Genomic DNA, 21,487 nt, shown 5'->3' with positions numbered 1-21,487 from the left:
AGGCCAGCTGTACAAGGCGTACAGTGTGACTAATCACAACCAAACCCTACTGGTTTACATAAGTATGACAGTGCTAACTAATTATATGCACAATTAAAATCTACAATATTGAGTGTGTGTGTGTTTTTGCAGCTCTTTTGACCTTTTTTGAACATCTATATAGTTTGACCTCACAGTTTCCTTGCAGACTGTGTGGGCTTTTCTACCTACTCAATTTGAAACTTTGAAGGACGACACGCTGTGTACAGAAATGAAAAGAACAGAGCACCACACAAATGTTTACATTAAACGGCTTTAAAAACTGCTGAGATGCATCCCTTTATCAATACAAAGTGTTTTTTTTTTCATTTGTTGATGCAGTAGGGTCAAATCCAGCTTAATGTTGACTTCCCCCTCCCCCTGAGGACTTTAATATTTTCTGGATGGCTTGACTATCCATATTTCAATAAGGTGTGTTTTTGTGTCTTCTCCATCCAGAGAGCGAAATCAATATTGCATTAGTCAAACTCTTTAACCCATGAAGGGGAAATGGATAGCTAAGTCACACAAACATTTTCACTCCGAAACCTCCTACATGAGTGAAATAGGCTGCTTAGAAATTGGGTTGCAGCCTTATCAATTGACATATTGATTGTGAATGACAGATTGACAGAGGCAGAGCACTGTTTTTATATTATTTGGAGCATGTATTGATTTCCTCAGTGACTCAAAATGAGGTATTTGAACCAGGTGGATCTCTTGATGTGTGCACTGTTGAAAACACCAGTCAACAGAATATGTTTAGGGGACACAGGTTGACTATCTTAACCACCAACTGACTAACTTGGTCAGTTGAGTACTGCTGGTCAAGAGCATGGTTATGTTTCAAGATGTTATGCTTTAATGACTTTAGTGATACTTTTCAAGAACCTTTAGAAGAACGTTTAAAGGGGTCATATGATGCGATAAAAAAAAAAGAGGACGATATCCGCTTTGTCATGCCTAGAGCTGATCCGTGCTGGCCGCTGAGGAAATAAATCTACTTCTCACTGTGGATCGCTGGATCGGCTTTCACCGTGGACAAAGTGGATTCCAGCCCGGGGTCACCACATGTGGTTGCCGCAAGCCCAACGGACGCTTCTTCGTAGAATCCGCCTGCAATGCCTCACTCTAGCCACCGGCCTTTCCTCACTCAAGCCCATAACAAATGCAGACGTGGTTTTATGTTTACACTGCGCAATACGCAATGCAACTTGTAAAAAGTAAGTATAACTCATTATAATCAGTAATTATGTCCCCACATTTTATTGTTTATGTCTTGACGCATCGGTGTTGTGACCGGGATACGGCATAACAGTATGGTGAAGGGCATAACATTTCCATCACACGTTTAAGGCATTCGGCCAATCACAATGCACTGGATAGCTGGCCAATCAGAGCACACCTCGCTTTTTTAGATCGATAAGCTAAAAAAGCAAAGAAATGTTTTTTTTTTTGTTTTTTTTACTTAAACCACATAAACACATTCATTACACCAAATACACAAAATACTGTTCTTTTAGTAACATCATATGACCCCTTTAACATGGAAAATATATGCAGACTAATAGTAATACAGTATTTGTTAGAAAATATAATTTTATAAAGTGATAGATTCTTCACATAAAGTTACAAAAAAACTTGTCAATTCTGTCACCATTTTCATAAAATTCCCAGGAAAGGCTCCAAAATCGGCAAAACTGCTTGTCAAGCTTACTTTTCAATAACATTTGTCAAAATAACCAATAATAACAAATAAGTAAATAAAATACTTCAACTTTACATCAGCTTTGAATAAATATAAAGGTACAGCCTACAACCATTTTTTTTTATATAGATATAATTCAATATAATTATTAGAATTTAAAAGTTACAAAAATAGCATTTGCAGTGTTTTATCTCAGCATGTTCAGAATTTTTGGTGTAGGTAAATAAAAAAATAAATTTTGTTTGCAACCACGTCAGATCAAGCTTGGTTAGGACCCTGTTAAAGTTAATTCTGGTCTAAAGCCAGATTCGGACGGTAATCATATGGATGTCTGTAAAATAAATTTCACATCACCTCAGTGATAAAACTCGTGGACTCGGATGGCCATTTATACATGTCATCCTATGAACCGGGAGCACGTTGCTCACATGACCAGTCACATGATTATCTGCTGTAAATAAAATTAATTTTATCTACAGATGTGTTCTTATTGCGTACATTTTTGTAATACTTATTATTATGTAAAATGTATTATTATTAATCCAAGCATATTTAATAATACATATAATCCTAATTATTATTTGATTATTTAAATCTCCTGTTTAGAAATAGGAAAATAGACATGCGATGGTTGTATAATTATGTGTGATATAGTTATGAATATATCCGTTTATAAGTTTAAAATTGTACTACATACCTGCTGCTGCCATAATAAATATCCGTTTTGAATGTTTACGTGCTTTTCTTCTTTTTCTGCTCCCAGTCGCTGCGGTGGAGCAGTTATGAAGTATTGTTCTTTTAAATAATTTCCAGCATTTGAGAAATAAATATGTATGCAAATGAAGTATGAACACTGAAGTACAACAGTTGCCTTATGGTGTCCGGGAGTACTCAAAAAGGGTTTAAACACTGCATTTTGAATCAATTTCTTCTCATAAACTCAAAGATGTGGATTTAGATGGCAGTTAAATTACCACATGACCTTGGTGTTTGACAAAAACCAGTAATTCAGCCGGGGATTTTTACAGAGGTGGTGAGAGATAAACACCGGAATTCTGGATTCAGACTGCAACTAAATCACAGACTACCCCCTGTAAATGGTGAAAATCACTTACATCCCCATGAGAAGCAATTACCATCCGAATAGGGCTTAATATGGTCTTTTCAGCAAGATGTGTTAGAGTGAGGACTTGGTGTGCACAGAAGTTTTGTGTGGTATTTTGACTTGTGTGTCATGCAGTTGTGTGAATTAGCAGTGCATGAGGCATCTCTGGTGTCTATGGTTTGTTTAGATGCCGTGTGTGTGTGCTGTGGTTGGCTGGGTGGCAGGTGATAAAGGCCGAGTGGACAGATAGGGGATGAAAGCCGTGCAGGTGTTTGGCTGTGAATGGACAGGGAACCTCTCCAGCCCCCTGGCATTTCTAATGAAACCAAACGGATGCATGCGTGTCTGTGTGTGTGTTCACGTCTGGTCTTTGAAGCCACAGGACAAAGACTAACCTTTACCTCAAGGTAGCTTGCTGCTGAAGCTGGCCTCAGACTCTCTCTCTTACTGAAGTCACAGGGAGCAGCGTTCTTCAGACCTGAAAATGAAAGAGCAGAGGTCAACAAAAACGAATAAATAATTTTTCATCTATACATTCCTGGATTAAAAAAACTAAACAAAAAAAATCTTGAAAAGAAAGTCGATAATAATAATAAAATTAATTTGTGAAGAATGTCGCACAATAAGGCCTGCTTAACCTGTTTAATATAATGTGCAGAAACAGCTGAGAGGAAACCATAGACGTTCTTATGGCACAATCAATAGATTCAAAAGCAAGCATTAAGAAATAACCCATAAAGCCAGTGTCATTTCCTCCTGTTGATTTTCCAATCAGCTGGGTAATCTCATTCTCTCAGTGGGGAAGACGAGTTTGGTATTGACAGGTTGGTTTCACAGCTGACGTCCTACGTGTTCATTTGCAGGCTATTTAAATTGCGTAATGTGCTGTGGAACTGGGATAAAGAGCAGTCAGACATCTTCACACCACAGGTGCTCCCTGTCACGGGCATGGGCTAAAAATGCTGTCCGTAGAGCAAGGGCTCGAGAAGAGCTCTGGAAAGTACACACCCCAAAAAATAAATCAATAAAATTAAATAAATAAAATCCCAGTATATCATTATTTACTCACCCTCATGTTGTTCCAAAAAAGACAAGACAAAAAAGAACTATAAATTGACCATAAAAAGGGTTTATATATATAAATATATATATATATATATTATATATTTTTTTGTTCTCTGAAGTCAAACATACAGTATGAATAGAAGTTATAATGGTATGACATTTTTCACCTCTTTTTTTAATACAATGAATTCAGACGAACTTCTCTTTTAAAAACCTGTTTTTTTTTACATACTATGTATACAATAGGGAAGTCAGCATATTAGGATGCAATGACTGTAAATCTTCCTCTTCACTTGTAGTTCTCAGTGTATCGGTGTATTACAAATTGTACAACCTGTTTTCTTATATATTTGTGAAAACTATTGTCATTTGGTGTCACATGACTTATGAACCTTCTAATCTGGTGTACAGATCATGTGACTAAATGATTTGTTCATGAATTAGACTTATAGAGTTTTCTGGTTAACTCACTGACTCAGTGATTTGGCTGCAGTGGATTTTTGATTAACATCTCCCTGGAGGGAAAGATTATCAGTGAATAATACCTTTTGTAGTGAATAAATAATGAATTGAGGTTTGTTACTCATGCAAAGATTTTATATGACCTTATAAGACTTGCCATATGTTTTATATATAAAGCACTATTATGGTGATTTTATAGTGTTCATAGATGGAGTCAATATGTACTGAAATAAGCCATGTAACAATTCTTCAAAATTGTCCTTTTGTGCTCCACAGAAAAAAAAAAATGGAACATGAAGATTTTAACAACAACAAAAACATTCTTTTCATTTTTACATGAACTATTCCTTTAAATATAACGCACAGAAATCTCTTGAAAGCTAACAGAAAACTCTTTTCAGAGTGCACACATTTGGCTAATTGAATACTAGGATGAATTGTGCTATTCAATGGGCAGCATCTGGCTGCCAAGCAGAGCAGATTGTTGAGGTGACTATTTAAAGTAATCATATGGACAAGCTCACTGAGAATAGATCATTTTTGTGTTTTTAATGTGAAAATGAAAAAAGTGATTTGTCTTTGTCAGTGGTGAAGCCTAGGTTATTGATAACAGAGCGCACACACAGCAGCAACAGCTATGAGAAAGAGAAAGCCATGGAGGAAGGGAGAACAAACAGAGTTTCTCATCCATATCCTCTCTCTCCTCAGAGGCTCTTTATCCAGGCTTTGATGCACAGATTAAAAGCTATTACTTCAGACTGGCAGGTGTGGAAATGCAATGCATGGATAGACAATCTCATATGGAAAAAAGAAAACAAAATCCCAACCTTTTATCAGGTGAATAAATAACACCTTTGTTGGCACTTGACAAGAATGCCAAGATCTACTGAATTATTTATTTTGTATTAACATAAATGAGGGAATTCATGAAGAAGTCAGAAGTCAGAAGTCAAAAGTCAGAAAGAGCTTTATTGCCAAGTATGTTTGCACATACAAGGAATTTGTTTTAGTGTCACAAGCTTCCAGTACACAGAGCCAACAACAACACAGATATATAAAAAATAAGATGTGAATAAAATAATCATGCATAAATATAAATAAACCACAGAAATATATATTTATATAGATGCTACAGATAGAATAGGAATAGAATAGAATAAAATAAAATAAAAAACAAGTTGTAGGGATGTACTTGGATTTAGGGTGATTAATAAGTATATGGTTATTGCACATACTTTAATTGCACAATGGGAGAACATTAACTGTTCATGAGGTAGATTGCATGGGGAAGAAACTGTTCTTGTGCCTGGTTGTCCTGGTATTCGGTGCTCTGTAACACCGACCAGATAGCAAAAGTTCAAAAAGGAGATGGCTTGGATGTGAGGGATCCAGAGTGCTTTTCTGAGCCCTTTTCCTCACTCTGGATATATACAGTTCTTGGAGGGCAGGCAGGGGATCACCAATAATCCTTTCAGCAGTCCGAACCGTTCCCAGAAGTCTTCTGATGTCTGATTTTGTAGCTAAACCAAACCAGACAGTTATTGAAGTGCGAACTCAATGACGGTAAAGTAGAACTGTTTTAGCAGCTCCTGTGGCAGATTAAATTTCCTCAGTTGGTGAAGGAAGTACAACCTTTGTTGGGCCTTTTTAACAATGGAGTCGATGTGAGTGTCCCACTTCAGGTCCTGAGAGATTGTGTTTTCCAGGAATCTGAATGACTCCACTGCAGCCACAGTGCTGTCCATGATGGTGAGTGAGGGGAGTGCAGGGCGGTTCCTCCTGAAGTCCATTATCATCTCCACAGTTTTGAGAAAGTTCAGCTCCAGGTTGTTGTGACTGCACCAGCCAGCCATCTCTTTAACCTCCTGTCTGTAAGCAGACTCATCTCCGTCCTGGATCAGACTAAAAACTGTAGTGTCATCTGCAAACTTCAGGAGCTTGACAGAGGGGTGCAGTCATTGGTGTTGAGGTGTAGAGGGAGAAAAGCAGTGGGAAGAAGATGCAGCCCTGAGGGGCAGCAGTCCTGGTGGTATGGCTGTTGGATGTGAATTTACCAATTCTCACTAGCTGTTGTCTATCTGTCAGAAAGCTGGTGATCCATTGACAGACAGAGATAGGAACAGAGAAATTGGTTAGTTTGGTCTGAAGGAGTGTTAGGATGATGGTGTTGAAAGCAGAGCTGAAGTCCACAAGTAGGATCCTCACATAAGTCACTGTTTTGTCCAGATGTTGCAGGATGGAGTGCAGTCCCATGTTGAATGCATCATCCACGGACCTGTTTTATTGGTAAGCAATCTGCAGGGGGTCAAGTAAGGGTCCAGTAATGTCCTTCAGATTAGCCAACACCAACCTCTCAAATGTCTTCATGACCACAGATGTTAGAGCTACAGGTCTGTAGTCATTAAGTCCTGTTATCTTGGGTTTCTTTGGGATGGGGTGTTTGACTGGGAGTTTCAAATCTACAGTAAAACTCATTCAGGTCTTCAGCAAGTTGTTGATTGGCCTCAATGCCGGAGGATGGTGTCTTGTAGGTGGTGATGTCTTTCAGGCCATTCCACCCAGATGCCGGGGGTGGCAGAAAATTGGCATTCTAGCTTTTTAGCATAGTTTCTCTGTTGGCCACTCCAATATCCTTATTCAGTGTTTCTGGCCTTATTGTATAAGACTCTGTCCTCCCTTTTGTAGACGTCCTCTTTGGCCTGATGAAGATGACGAGTTTTTGATGTAAACCATGGCTTATCATTGTTGAATGTTAAATGAGTCCTACTAGGGATGCACATGTCTTCACAGAAACTGATATATGATGTTACAGATTCCGTGGGCTCATCCACATCATTGGTGGTAACTTCAAAAACACTCCAATAAGTGCAGTTGAAACAGGCTTGTAATGCCCGCTTTGTTTCGTTGGTCCATCTCTTTACAGACTTTACTACAGGTTTAGCACATTTAAGTTTTTGATTGTAAATCGGTATAAGATGAAGGTGAAACACACAGCACCAGAGTGTGGAAAATCCTTATTTTTCCGGGAGAGCAGAAGAAGTTCATCTGTTTTGTTGGGTAGAGAGCGGAGATTCACCAGAAGAATGCTAGGCAGTGTCATTCGAAATCCGCGCTGTCTGAGCTTCACGAGCAAGCCAGCTTGCTTTCCCCTTCTGCGCGTCCTGAAGCACCGCTGCTCCCCAAACTACAACGTTGAGCAAAATGTCCAAATAAATGAAGTCCGGTAAAAGATTGAAGTGTACCTGCTGTCACTGTCTACTTGCACACATGGATTGCATTGTTTGAATGAAGACTTACTTATTTTTTATTTTTTAAAGGGATAGTTCACCCAAAAATGAAAATGTTATGTTTATCTGCTAACCGTCACCTATCTCTCAAATGGACCATTGACACTCTATATACAATCTCAATTAGGAGTGTCAATGGTCCACTTTAGAGATAGGTGGCAGTAATGCACTTATAAGTCTGTGATCTGCCATAAAGAAAGAAGAAGAAGATGACCCCTCACACGCCTGCTGCTGAGAATGCGCATAGGAGGATGTGCTAAGGAGAGTTCTAACAGTTTGGACATCGCGTGAATCAGAAATAAAAGACGCAATCTTTTTTTTTGATCAATGTACCATCACAAGCCACAGGGTTTAATTTGGTTTTGTTTGTGTATGATTTCTTTTAGTTTTATTGCATGTTTTAGCCGTGATTCCCATCCACTTACATTATAAGAGTGATAGACTTCTACGGTTTTAGTTAAAAATCTAGGTTTGTGTTCTACTGAAGAAACAAAGTCACCTACATCTTGGGTGCCCTGGGGGGTAAGCAGATTAAGAAAAAAAATATTTTTTGGTGAACTATCCCTTTAAATCAGGTAACAGCGCAAACATGAACATGATCAAGAGGAAATATACGCAAACATATATTTTAAATAGAAAATTAAATGTATATATATATATATATATATATATATATATATATATATATATATATATATATATATATATTATTATTATTTATAAATAAGTTATTTATTCAGCTAAAATTCCAGTCTTCAGTAACATTTCTTATTATTGCTTAATATTTTTGTGCAAATCCATTATGAATAGAATGTTCAAAAGAGCATTTATTTGAAATATAATTCTTTTTTGTAACATTAGAAATTTATTTAATGTCAGTGTTTATTAATTTTAATACACCCTTGCTAAATTATTGATATTTAAAAAACAACAACAAACAAAAAACAAAGCACTTATCACAAACTTGTGAATGCTAGAATGAATATTTTAAATTAAATTAACTGTTTTCAATAAATAACAAGGACAAAATTAAAATATAATTTGCACAGAAAGGCAGTTTGTTTGCAATGAAAAGACTGACAATGAGTGTTTTTACATACACAGACTTACATAATCTCTGCTTAATAACCCAGCAAGGTCATGTAAATGCCTTAAAGAGTCTTTTATTCGGGAAAGCTCATAAACTGTTAAAGCAAACACTTAGAAATTTGCATTTTGGAAATTTGCCAATAGGTAACACATCCTTTATGTAAATGCTCTTACAATAATATAAAAAATAGATATAAACTGCTTTTTAAAAAATCAAATATATAATACGTAGAAGATGTGTTTCTGAATGTCGCTGATGTTGTCCCACACTTTGCGGTAGGTTTTACCGAAAGCACGCTGCAAAGTGTGGGTCAACATCAGCAACTGTCCCTGTTGCCTTGCTGTGGTCGTGTTCCAGCTTTGAGTCCATTAGAGTTGCTTTGAAACTACTTATGTGAGGTCTGAACTGTTGCCAGAATGAACAGCTGCTTCAGCGTGTAAATCATCCTGTATAATGCAGAGGCTGTAAGCATGAGAATGCCCAGCATCCCTGCCCACCAATCAATAAAGCGCCAAAAATCTGACAGTTCCTACCGACAAGCTCTCGAAACAAACGACACGAGTGGCACAATGATGGTCCCTGATGCCCATTTGTCTGCCGTCTACCTCACCAGTTAATTAGTTTCAGATGTTTTTTTATATTTGTGGCTGTGAAAGAATGACTTGTCATTCAATATCCCTGTCTCTTACAGTTTCCTTTCATGACTGGCTTCACTCTTCATCAGTCATTCCTTTCATTCCTTCAATTCTGCTCTACATCATTGTTTCTGTTTGGGAAGCTGCCATGTCCTTGTTTACGTTCTTTGCAGTTCTTGCCGAAAATGGGGTCGCATTAAAATGAGAATGAATTACCAATGTTAACTTTGGCATCATATTGCCAAGTGGTCTTAGTCAGCCTTTTGTTTACTTCTACTCAGTTTAGTATTTTCAAGATCCCATTTTAAAAAAATCACATTGATCTTCAAAGTTTAAATTATCCAGCAGTTTTATCATCAAATAATGTAATGTCTCACTGGGTATCGAGTTTGATATGAATTGCCTCATTTGAACAAGTGATATATGCCTCATTTGTGTCTTCTTTGCAAGTTGAAAAATTCACATTACACATTTTCATGCAAGCCAATCAATGAAGAACTTATTGACACATCAGGTTTGACAGTCAAGCTGTATCAGCAAACGGAGGAGAGTATTACACAAAGATTTGAGTGACACAAAACACATCCCGCAAGTAATACAGAGTGATAACACCATTGAATATTAATTTCATTTTTGGTGTGCATAAGGCTACGCTTACACTATAATGCACTTTCATATTAAAACTGCATTTCAAACTGAAAACACAATCTTAGTGCATATTTGCGTTTCCACTGCATTCAAAAAATGTGACCATTCATGCACACTGTAGAATCAAGCTACGTAAAGCAATTTACAAGATTTATACTATACTTTTACTCAAAGCTGACTTTAAACCACCACTGTGTGTTTGTAATAACTTCTGATTGCGATCTTATGTGTGTTTTGACCATATAATGTTGCTGAAATATACTATTTGTACACTTATATCAAGCTAATCACTACCCCCGATTAGCATTTCTCATTTAAACAAAATGATTCAACTCAGGCAGACAGCACTGGAATCAGCTAATGCGCATCAGCAAACTAGTGGAAAATTAAAGAAAGGATGATTCTGAACGCTATGCGTTTAAAATGGAAAATGCACTAGTGTAAACATAGCCTAAAAGAAGTGGAAAATGAAAACTATTCGAACATATTAAAACTATTTGTACTGATTTATTATGTTGGTTGTATTCTGTTCCTTCGTGCTCTTGATGTGCAATGTAATCTTGTTAAAACGGGTTTCATAAAATTGGTATTGAGAAAAGTATCGTTGAGGAACCGGTATTGAAGTCAAGGTATCGGTACCCTAGTTATAGATGAGAATGGAAGAAAAAATAGGTTCTTCATTTACTTTAAAAGCCTCAAATACTGTGGCTTTTGTGATCTCGAAAAATAACCTGAAACCCATACGGTTGAGCTCTTTGTACTTTGTATATTTGGTTTGTAAGTAACCACTTAGCAACCACCCAGAAAACACTTTTTCTTTTTCTTCTTCCTTTTTTTTTTTGAAATTATTGTAGAATTTGGAAAGTAACAGTGTGATTTCCATGCCGTTTTTGTTCAGTCATCTATGCTTACCTCAGTTTAGCATTTCTCATTACATGCCTGTGCACAGCACCCCTTAAAAGGTCAATTATTGTAATAGAACCAAAGCCTCTGTTGAATGATGTTAACCTACAAGCAGCCAGAATGCATTTACTTGCTATCATGAGGCTACCCAGCGCAACCGCTGCAGATGGCACTGTGACATATTTCATATCCATGTGTTTCAGAACAGAGGAAAGGGGATTAAATACAATCCATGTCTATTAATTGGTTTCATGTCCCGATATGTAACAACAAGCACAGGACATGGAGACAACAATTCCGTGGCCTTTGATTAAAAGCTGTGTAGGAGCAGTAGTGTGTATGACAGCAGAGATATTGCGATTGTAATGCAGTTTGAGCATTGAGCTGTAGAGCCTGCTGACCCATGTGACTTGCCACTGCCAATTGTGACAGGCATCCATTTGATGATTATCTAGGAGGACAAACGAGACCCAGTTATGTCTACTGGGGTGCATGTAGGCATATGTAGTACACAGACACATCCTAAACTATTTTCCAAGACAGATACCCCAAAATGAGACATGGAATTCAGATTTCGTTTTTGAAGAGGTTATAATGTTACAGTCATAGGTGTCATTTAGAATGGCCCCACCACTTTTAGCCATGGCCAATTTTGTCCCCACCACCCTGTGAAATGGCTCACTGAGATGTGACTAAAAAAGAAGCAACACATAGCAGTACCTAGCAGGAGTTTCACTGCATCCTTGTTATAATGAGTGGAGATCTGAATTTATTTTTAATGTTGCCATCAGTGCTGGAAAGTGACAGTAGCAATGTTCTCTCCTCACACTGCAGTCTATCGATTTTCCATGGCTGCCTTTCCATTCTAGTGAAACCACTAGATAAAATGCAAACAAATATGTTTCTGCTGCTTATATAGATCCATTGACACAAATAATAAGTTATTTTATGCCACATTAAAACCCACAAATCCCTCATACTTTAAAGGAAATCATTAGCACTACCCCAACACAAGACCCAACTTCATTTGGACTGCTTACCCATGCATTTATCCAAATAAAAACTCTATCAAATAAAGGCTAAAGAGTAAGCTAAGAGTAAGGGCGGGGTTGGCCTCGTTGCCATGGATGATGTCAGCTTACTAACTATACTCACAGTGATTGGGTGATAGTCTCTGTCAGAGATTTATTCATAGAATTATTTTAGATCAAAGATAAAGGTTTAAAAATAAAAATGTTGCCACATTCAAATAAAGATTTTAAAATGCAGGCTAAGTGTCACTATTTAAACAAGCATGTGTTCAGCTAATTGTCAGCCTCTTACATCTATGCTTCTCATAAATAGTGAATATGAATAGTAACAGCCTTTTAATAAACAGAATAATCATGGCTGATAGGAAGGCATGCAAACGTAAAAGAAAACCGACCTGATACAAGCACAGCTGTTACTTCTTGCCCAACTGGTCAATGAAAACAAAGACATAATCAAAGGAAAATTTGTAATTGGGATAACCTTCAAAAACAAAGGTGATACCTTTATAAAAGCTCATTATTGTTAAATATTTCTAAAATGTTTATGTTCCGAGGCAGATTGCCACGGGCCCTGGTCTCTTAGAGTGGACTAATGTTCAAGCCTTGTCAATTTCTGACATCCCAACCAACAAATAACTGTGAACAATTTCTCTGTTAATAATGGTATTCAAAACCTACAGGGATAATTTGCCTCAGAGTTTGTAGTCATTATGTGAAATCTTATAATAAAATGCTGAAATACAGCTGGCGATATTTGCTAAAAGAAACAGATCATTATGTTTAGAAATGACTGGGGCAGCTTTCACCCTGGAGTGAAGCAGAGCAGGTTGTCAGAGCAATGATGAGGGTGTGACTGTCAGATGAGCAGGGTGCACTAGCTCTGGCTCGTCCTACCACAATCACTGCAGAATAGCTGGCTAACAGCCTCCAAAATGATTGGGAACCATCCCTCCCTCCAGACCTCCAAAGCACAAGATCTCCTCAGCTGGAAGGAGACCAGACCCGGCCATCTGCCTCGACTTCGTTCGGCTGACTCATTATACTGATGTGACCTCCACAGTGACGTCACGATATGTAAAAATGCACCGTCAGGGATGCATTGCTCTGGGTAATTTGGGCAGAGCACAGCATGACAGACAGCAATAAATGATTTGGTGACTTATCTTCTTTTTTCTTTTTTCTTACTTTATCCCCAACATTCATCTCCAGCTATTTGATAGTCTGATATTGGAAGACAAAAGCAGCTCATTTGAGAGATCTGTCACTCTACCCTGCTGATTTCCACTGAGCCGCTTTCAGTCACCGATTTAAGTTACTCTTCACTGTCAGCCAACAACAATCCTTGCAAGCCCTGATACAAATTAGCATACTTTTGAAACAAAATCAGTTGGACTTTTTTTTAGTTCTAGCATTACTCCAAAAAGTTGGCTTTTAATACTACATATATTTAATAAACTATATTGTTCATTTTAATAATTGTTTTATTTATAAGCAGGGATCACCAGACTTAATTAAACCAAACAACAACAACTCTTCCTAACCCTTCCCATCTTTCCCCTTCTGCCATTCACAAGTCATACACTGTGCTCACTGTGGCCTTTCATTTCAAATGGAATGTGTGTGTGTGTGTGTGTGTGTGTGAACATCAGGGCCACGGCGCAATATAAATCGACTGAGGGGAACCTAGTGAGTGGTTTGATGCTGGAATGGATGACAAATAAGAACAGTGAGATGCCTTTTATTGTCGCCAGTTGAGTCTATCCATTTCTCTTCTCTTTCTATGACTTTTTAAATCTGTTTTCTCCTCAAGGCCACCCCCCACCCTTCCTTCTTTGATGTGCCGCTGCGCTAGAATCATAAGTCTGAAGGAAAGACACACCGCACCCAGTTAAGAAGTGATTTCTGCGGCGTGCCTGGATTACTTATCCCAACATGACACATTTGCCATCCTCTGCCTCTCTACTGTAATGGCAGCTCCTGGAGTGAGTAATTATAAACTCAAATGTTTGTGTTAAATCGCGACCTTGTGGCACGGCTCCAGAATCTGTTCCATGTTTACGACTAATAAGACAGGATTGTCTTTGGTAATCAACTAAAATATGCCCTGCCTCGTAAGAAGACAAATATTCTCAAATATTTGCTTACATACTCAGTAAGTGTGCCTGCTAAGGAGGAATAAAAAGCATATGTAGTATGTACTGTAGTGCCCTGATACAAATTAGCATAGTTTTGAAACAAAACTGACAAAAACATAATTAGCATTTTTGTGTGTGTATGTGTGTGTGTGTGTGTGTGTAAGCAACAGTATTGTTTATTTTAATAACTGTATTTAAATGTCTATATTTTATTAAATACAGTTACTTAAGCATGGGTGATACAATTTGTCTATTAACCACTTCAGCTGTTATTTTGATTTTTTGAGAATTAGGCATATGCAATTTTGGACCCACCGGTGGGTCCCCAGAGTTGATGTGGTTAAAAAAAAATAAACATTTACATGGAGTATATACATTTTAAATAATTGTCAAATCTTTGATTGATTGATTGATTTCTGATTTGCGTTTTGATGAATCATAAAACAAACCAGTGCTTTAAGTTCATATAACTGGTATTGTTAAAACTTCATGAAAAACCTTCTGAAAAACATCACAAAAATAAAAAATTTGAAAGTGACTCATTATTCCTGTCGATGTTATTCTCATCCATCCGTCCCTTCAATAGCTTTGTCCTTGTGCATCAAAACCTTTCCCAGAAGCTGAAATATATAAATACTTTTCAAGAGGACTTGTGCACTGCGCTTCAACAGCTCCATGATAGTGGACCTGAGGCCATCCATTCAAGCTCTCTTTTTTAAAGCAATACCTCTGGCAATGCAGTGCCTCCAAGGCAGCCTTTTATTCTCGAGAAGGGGTCTGTCCTCTACTGTTTATGCCACCTGAGTAAACAGGATTTACCTTGATAAAGATAAATGATGTTTTCTCCTTATTCAAGGTACTTTAGTGATGACTCATTCTTAAATGTATGGGATTTAAAAAACCTCAGACAATGTGTTCAGTGGATATCAACAGCGATTCAACCAACAGCCTGATCATGGAGAAAGTGGTAAACAGTTCTCTCTCTCTAAATAATGGGACTGAGAGGACAGGCTACTCATGTATATGTGGGAGGAAAGAAACATTTTGGAGAGAAAAATGAGCATAGAAAATGGAGTGCTGGGTACATTTCTCCAAGGGGCACATGACCAGCTGAAACGTGTCACTAATTTAGTACTCAGCCACATCCATTAAGGACAAATGAATTCTATTATGAAAGAGAGCACTGGTAAAGGCTAATAAATAGATTACATCCAAACGAATGACTGATGTTTAGGAAACTCTCACAAAAATACAAGACTAGGAAGGCATAACATAAGTGAGAAATACCTTGCATTTATCACAGTTTGGTTCTGATCTTTGTCATTTGCCCTCAACAAAGTTCATTATTACTTAATAAGGAACAAGAGTGGAAACAAACTGGAAACTGGGTAAAACACCCAAAACCTAAGGCAAAATTTAGAATAAAAACAAATATATCTGAGTTCAAAGCGATGATGTGAATTCAGAGAAACATAAAAAAAAAACGTCTCTAGGTTACGTATGTAACCCTAGTTCCTCGAGGGAACGAGACGCTGCGTCGAAGCGCTTTGGGGAACGCGTTCAGCGTACGCGACTCTGAATATCGTGTGTAATCAGTCCAATGGAAGGGCGTGACGTCACCGACGTGGTGACGTAAGCGACCAGGAAGCTATAAAAGCACGTGCCACGCAGCTGGCGTCAGCTTCGAGTACCAGCAAGCGCCGGCAGGGGTGCCGGGGGTATGGCTCCGAGACGCAGCGTCTCGTTCCCTCGAGGAACTAGGGTTACATACGTAACCTAGAGACGTTCCTCTTCAGGAACTCGAGCTGCGTCGAAGCGCTTTGGGGAACGAGTCCTAACGCCGCCAGACTACCAAACCCCTGCCTGGTGTGTATCCGAAGAGCACAGCTCAGGATAGGAGGACAGAAGCGCCTGGAGTGACTGGCATATCTAGGCCATAGAACCTAACAAATGTAGAGGGCGTGGACCACCCCGCAGCGTTGCAGATGTCCAGCATGGAAACACCTGCTAAGAAGGCCTTAGAGGCCGCCATACCCCGAGTAGAGTGAGCCTTGGCTCCCGACAGCGGGGGACGACCAGAGGACTCATAGGTGACGTTGATAGCCTCGACTATCCAACGACTAATAGTCTGCTTAGAAGCAGGAGAACCCCTCTTGGGGGGACCGTAGCACACAAGCAATTGGTCAGTTTTTCTCCACAGGGCAGCTCTGTGGACGTATGCGTCCAGTGCTCGAACCGGACACATACAGTTTAGCTTCGCCTGGTCGGGCTCCCGAAAGGGAGGAGGACAGAAGGCCTGCAGCACTACAGGTCGTGGTGTAACAGAGGGAACTTTGGGAACATATCCCGCTCGAGGGTATATGAACGCTTTAGTCATGCCTGGTGCAAACTCAAGATAAGAAGGGGCCATTGAGAGGGCCTGAAGATCTCCTACTCTCCGCAGAGAGGTAATAGCCAACAGAAAAGAGGTTTTAAGTGTGAGATGTCTGTCTGAGATATCTTGAATAGGTTCAAACGGGGGTTTGCACATAGCCTCTAACACCACAACCAAGTCCCACGGGGGAATACGGGACCGTACTGGAGGTCTCAGCCTCAGTGCACCGCGGAGGAAACGTGTAACTAGGGGGTGTCTTCCCAAAGACTGACCGTCGAGAAGGGTGTGGTAGGCCGCAATGGCCCCCACGTAGACCTTCAGAGTAGAGTGGGTCAACCCTGCAGAGAGCCTAGCCTGTATAAACTCCAGAACTGTACCAACTGGGCAGTTTGCTGGGTCTAGCTGGCGGTCTCTGCACCATGAAGTGAAAAGCTTCCACTTCAGGGCGTACAGTTTCCTCGTAGAGGGAGCTCTGGATTGGAGTAGGGTCTCCACAACCTCAGTTGAGAGACCAGCTGCTACCAGTTGTGCCCCCTCAGGGGCCACACCCACAGCTTCCACAACTCCGGGCGAGGGTGAATTATCATGCCCTGCGCCTGTGAGAGTAGGTCTGTCCTGATCGGTATCTCCCACGGAGAGCCGTCGAGGAGCGAGACTAGATCTGAGAACCATACTCGGCCCGGCCAGAACGGGGCTACTAATAACAGACGGACCCCGTCCCGGCGTACTCTCGCCAGAACTCCCGGAAGCAGAGCGATAGGGGGAAAGGCGTACAGACGAAGCCTCGGCCAGGTCTGTACCATAGCGTCCAGTCACAGAGGAGCTGGATGAACTAGAGAGAACCAGAGGGGACATTGTGACGTCTCCTGAGTCGCAAAAAGGTCTACTTGAGCCCTGCCAAACACTCTCCATATCTGATCTACCACCCGTGGGTGAAGTCTCCATTCCCCGGGCCTCGGCCCCTGCCTCGACAGTATGTCTGCTCCCATATTTAACTTCCCAGGAATATATACTGCTCTTAATGAGAGGAGTTTGTTCTGGGACCACACCAGGATCTGGTGTGCCAGCTTGTACAAAGGGCGCGAACGCAGACCGCCCTGGTGGTTGATGTAAGAGACCACTGATGTGTTGTCGGTGCGCACCAACACATGGTGACCTCTCAGGTCTGGGAGGAAGTGCCCCAGTGCACGATAAACTGCTAGCATTTCTAGACAATTGATATGCCACGTTAGATGGCGATCGCTCCACAGACCACGGGCAGGGTGGCCACTCATGACCGCACCCCAGCCGGTGAGGGACGCGTCCGTCGCTAGTGTCACACGGCGACAAGGAGCTCCCAGCACCGGGCCCTGATTCAAGAACCAATATTTCTTCCACATGTCTAAGGCACGGAGGCAGCGCCGCGTGACCTTGATAGTGCGAAGCGGATTGCCCCTCGGGGAAAATCCCTTGGTCTTGAGCCACCACTGTAGGGGTCTCATGTACAGCAGGCCAAGAGGTATCACGTTGGACGCAGCTGCCATCAGACCCAACAATCTCTGAAATTGTTTGACAGTGAGTGACTGGCCTTCTCTGACTCTCTTGACTGAGATGAGGATCGACTCGATACGAGCAGGGGACAATCGTGCCTGCATCGCGGTCGAATCCCATACTACGCCTAGATAGGTGGTTCTCTGAGCCGGAGAAAGTACACTCTTCTTGGCGTTCAGTCTCAAACCCAGCTCCCCCATATGTGCGAGAACGACATCTCGATGTCGAACCGCAATCTGCTCTGACTGAGCTAAAATCAACCAATCGTCGATATAATTGAGAATGCGGATGCCCTGCGTGCGCAGGGGGGCCAGAGCCGCATCTACACACTTTGTGAACATGCGGGGTGAGAGTGCGAGGCCAAAGGGAAGTACTCGATATTGGTAGGCTTCGCCCCCGAAAGCGAACCTCAGAAACTTCCTGTGTTGAGGAAGGATGGAGATATGAAAATATGCGTCTTTGAGATCTATCGTGACAAACCAGTCCTCGGACCTGATCTGAGCCACAACATGCTTGATTGTGAGCATTCTGAACTTCAGTCTCATAACTGAACGATTTAAGACCCTCAAGTCTATAATCGGACGCAGCCCCCCATCCTTCTTTGGAACTATGAAATACCGGCTGTAAAATCCGGACTCCCTGTCCTGAGGAGGGACCACCTCGATGGCCCCCTTCTCTAATAGGGTTTCCACTTCCTGTTCCATAACCAGACCCTGCCCGGGGCCCACTTTCGTGTGAACGACCCCGTTGAATATAGGCGGCACGGAGCCGAACTGAATGCGGTAGCCTTTTTCTACTATATGCAGGACCCAACGAGATACATTTGGCAGTAGTTTCCACGCTGCTAAATAATCTACTAAGGGAATCAGTCTCTCGAGACTGACCTCTGGTGTAAGAGACCCCCGCAGGGGCGGCGAGCGTCCCAGCCCCGCTACGCGCACGGGCGGAGGATACTGAGAACGATGCTCGCCCGGGGCCGCTGCGCCCTGGAGCACTGGCAGGGTTGGCAGAACGACCCCTAGAGGGCACTGAGGTGGGACGGGCACCGTGGACTGCGGTGTGTACCGTTCTACCCCAGCGGAGGCTGCCCTCTGAAACCCCGGGCCGTTGGCGTCAGGGTTTCTTGGCCGAGGACTTCTTAGCTTCGATAACCGCCCTTAAATCTAATTTGGGCTTAGAAGACCTCGGCCTAGAGCGTCGCTGAGACTCTCGTTCCCGACACGGAGGAGCACGAGAGGCGACGCTCTGCTTCTGGGCCTCGCGGTGTGAGGAGCTAGGGTGCGGCTGGGGCATCTCCTTCCCAGATGCCCCGAGGGAGGAACTTATGGAACGCCGCCGCCTGTTTGCGGGCCTCCTGGAACCTGTCGACGACAGAATTAACTGCGTCGCCGAACAGGCCAGTCGGCTGGATCGGGGCGTCCATGAGGCAGACCCTGTCCCGTTCTTTCATATCGGACAGGGTCAACCATAAGTGCCTCTCCGCGGCCACCATAGCTGCCATGGACCGCCCAATCGCTCGGACAGTCTCCTTGGTGGCGCGGAGGGAGAGATCAGCGGTCCTTCTTAATTCAGAAATATCATGGGACTTGATCTCCTCTCCCTCATCTAGCTCCTTGAGCAGGTCAGCCTGGTACGCCTGTAACACCGCCATGGTGTGCAGACACGCACCAGCCTGACCTGCAGCCGCATACCCTTTGCCCACCAAAGCCGAAGTTGTTCTTGGTGGCTTTGAGGGCAATGCCGGGGCCTTCAGAGACGATGCCGCGCCAGGGGACAGATAGCTCGCAAGCGTCTGTTCCACCCGGGGCATCGCTCTATAACCGTGCTCTCCCATCCCCACTACATTTCCGTAGTAATCAGACGAGGGGATGTAGAGGCGGGCCGAGAATGGACGTTTCCACGACCTGGCGATCTCATCATGCAGGTCGGGAAAAAATGGAAGGCCCCGGCTGGGAGGTGGCTGACTCGCGCGCAGGAAGCGTTCATCCAGCTTGCTTCTCTGCGGTTCGGTAGACTTTTCGGCGGGCCAATCGATACTTAATTTGGCCACCGCGCGAGTAACCACCTCTAAGAGCTCCTCATACTGTAGCGAGTGGGGTGGCGAATCCCTATCGAGCGACTCCACATCGACCTCCTCGGAGGAAGAGAGGCGGAGCGTCGATCCCTCACCCTGAGTGGAAGGAACCGCTGTGCGTGCTTCCGACTCTAGGGATTGGGTGCCGGATCTGGCAGAAGTGGAAGGAGATAGGGACTGGCCCGTCTCCATTCCCTCTACCAGATCGACTTGCGAACCCCACGAGTGCAGCCGCCGTTCTGCCTCGACAGAAGCGGGACCAGCACCGCGGGGAACGCTGGCGAAGGCCCCCTCCTCGAAGAGGGCCCTCCGAGAACGAAGCAGCCGCACCGACATTCGCTCACAGTGCGGGCAGTCGGCCCCCTCGAGAGCCGACTCAGCGTGCTTCGAACCCAGGCAAACCACGCACAGGTTGTGTGTATCCCCACCCGTTATGTATCTCGGGCAGGGAGGAACACACAGCCTATAACGCGATTTTGAATCGCCATCTGAGTGCTTAACTTTCGCCTTGCTTTTTGGCATGTCTAGGAGCTCTTTTAACTGGACAGACAACAGTAAATAAGACTCACAAGACGGACAAATGACATTCACACACAGAGCGCTTGCTGAAAGACGCGAAGCTGACGCCAGCTGCGTGGCACGTGCTTTTATAGCTTCCTGGTCGCTTACGTCACCACGTCGGTGACGCACGCCCTTCCATTGGACTGATTACACACGATATTCAGAGTCGCGTACGCTGAACGCGTTCCCCAAAGCGCTTCGACGCAGCTCGAGTTCCTGAAGAGGAACTAATTCTTCTTAATGAGTTTTGAATGGGTCTTTTTTTTTTCAATAGAACATCTAAAAATCCTTAAAACAAGATACATTTACTTGAGAAACAACAATGAATAACACATTAAGACTTATTTTCATAGATTATGTTTGGAAAATAAGTGCATTTGTTCTTAATGCTTTTTAAAATGGTTTTTACTTGAACATGTTTGTACTAAAAGAAGGGAAAAATATGCCAGTGAAGTAAAACAAAACACATTGTATTAAAGATACATCTCTGAAAACAAATCTCAATGTGTTATGCAGTGTTGCTTCTCATAGAAATGTATTTCGCTTCATGGATTTTAACTGGAAAATCCATAAATACATTAAGAAAAAAGGTTTTTGGGAATAAACAAACTAATGTAAGTTTTGAGACAATCAATCATGAAAAAAAAAAAAAGAAATCAGAAAACCAATTTTAAATCAACATTTTCAAAAGAAGATTAAACATGAATTGAAGTGGCAGAAGTGAAAAAGAACAACAAATGACAAATTGTAAAGGGCAAAGAGATTTCAACTTCAACCAGGGAGTTGATCAAGACAGCAAAATTCCATTATCTAGGTATTTTACCATTATCCTTGGAGCAAATGTAAAAAATACAATTTGAT

At 41.9% G+C, this 21,487-nt stretch overlaps 1 protein-coding gene across 2 annotated transcripts in view; it reads right to left on the bottom strand.

Moving 5' to 3' along the window:
- The window catches only part of LOC132105861 (synaptotagmin-1-like), a 119,872-nt gene extending 116,558 nt beyond the window's left edge, over nt 1–3,314 (bottom strand). Inside the window, exon 1 of one of the 2 annotated variants that reach the window (XM_059511324.1) lies at nt 3,233–3,314. The gene's annotated coding sequence lies outside the window, so the exon portion shown is untranslated. Of the gene's footprint in view, nt 1–3,226 lie in introns of both variants that reach the window. The other variant, XM_059511325.1, reaches the window with a different exon arrangement.
- Nucleotides 3,315–21,487: the final 18,173 nt, after the last annotated feature.

This window comes from Carassius carassius, chromosome 26 (assembly GCF_963082965.1).
Source record: "Carassius carassius chromosome 26, fCarCar2.1, whole genome shotgun sequence".
Taxonomy (NCBI): Eukaryota; Metazoa; Chordata; class Actinopteri; order Cypriniformes; family Cyprinidae; genus Carassius; species Carassius carassius.
This window is presented reverse-complemented; position numbering and strand designations above follow the sequence as displayed.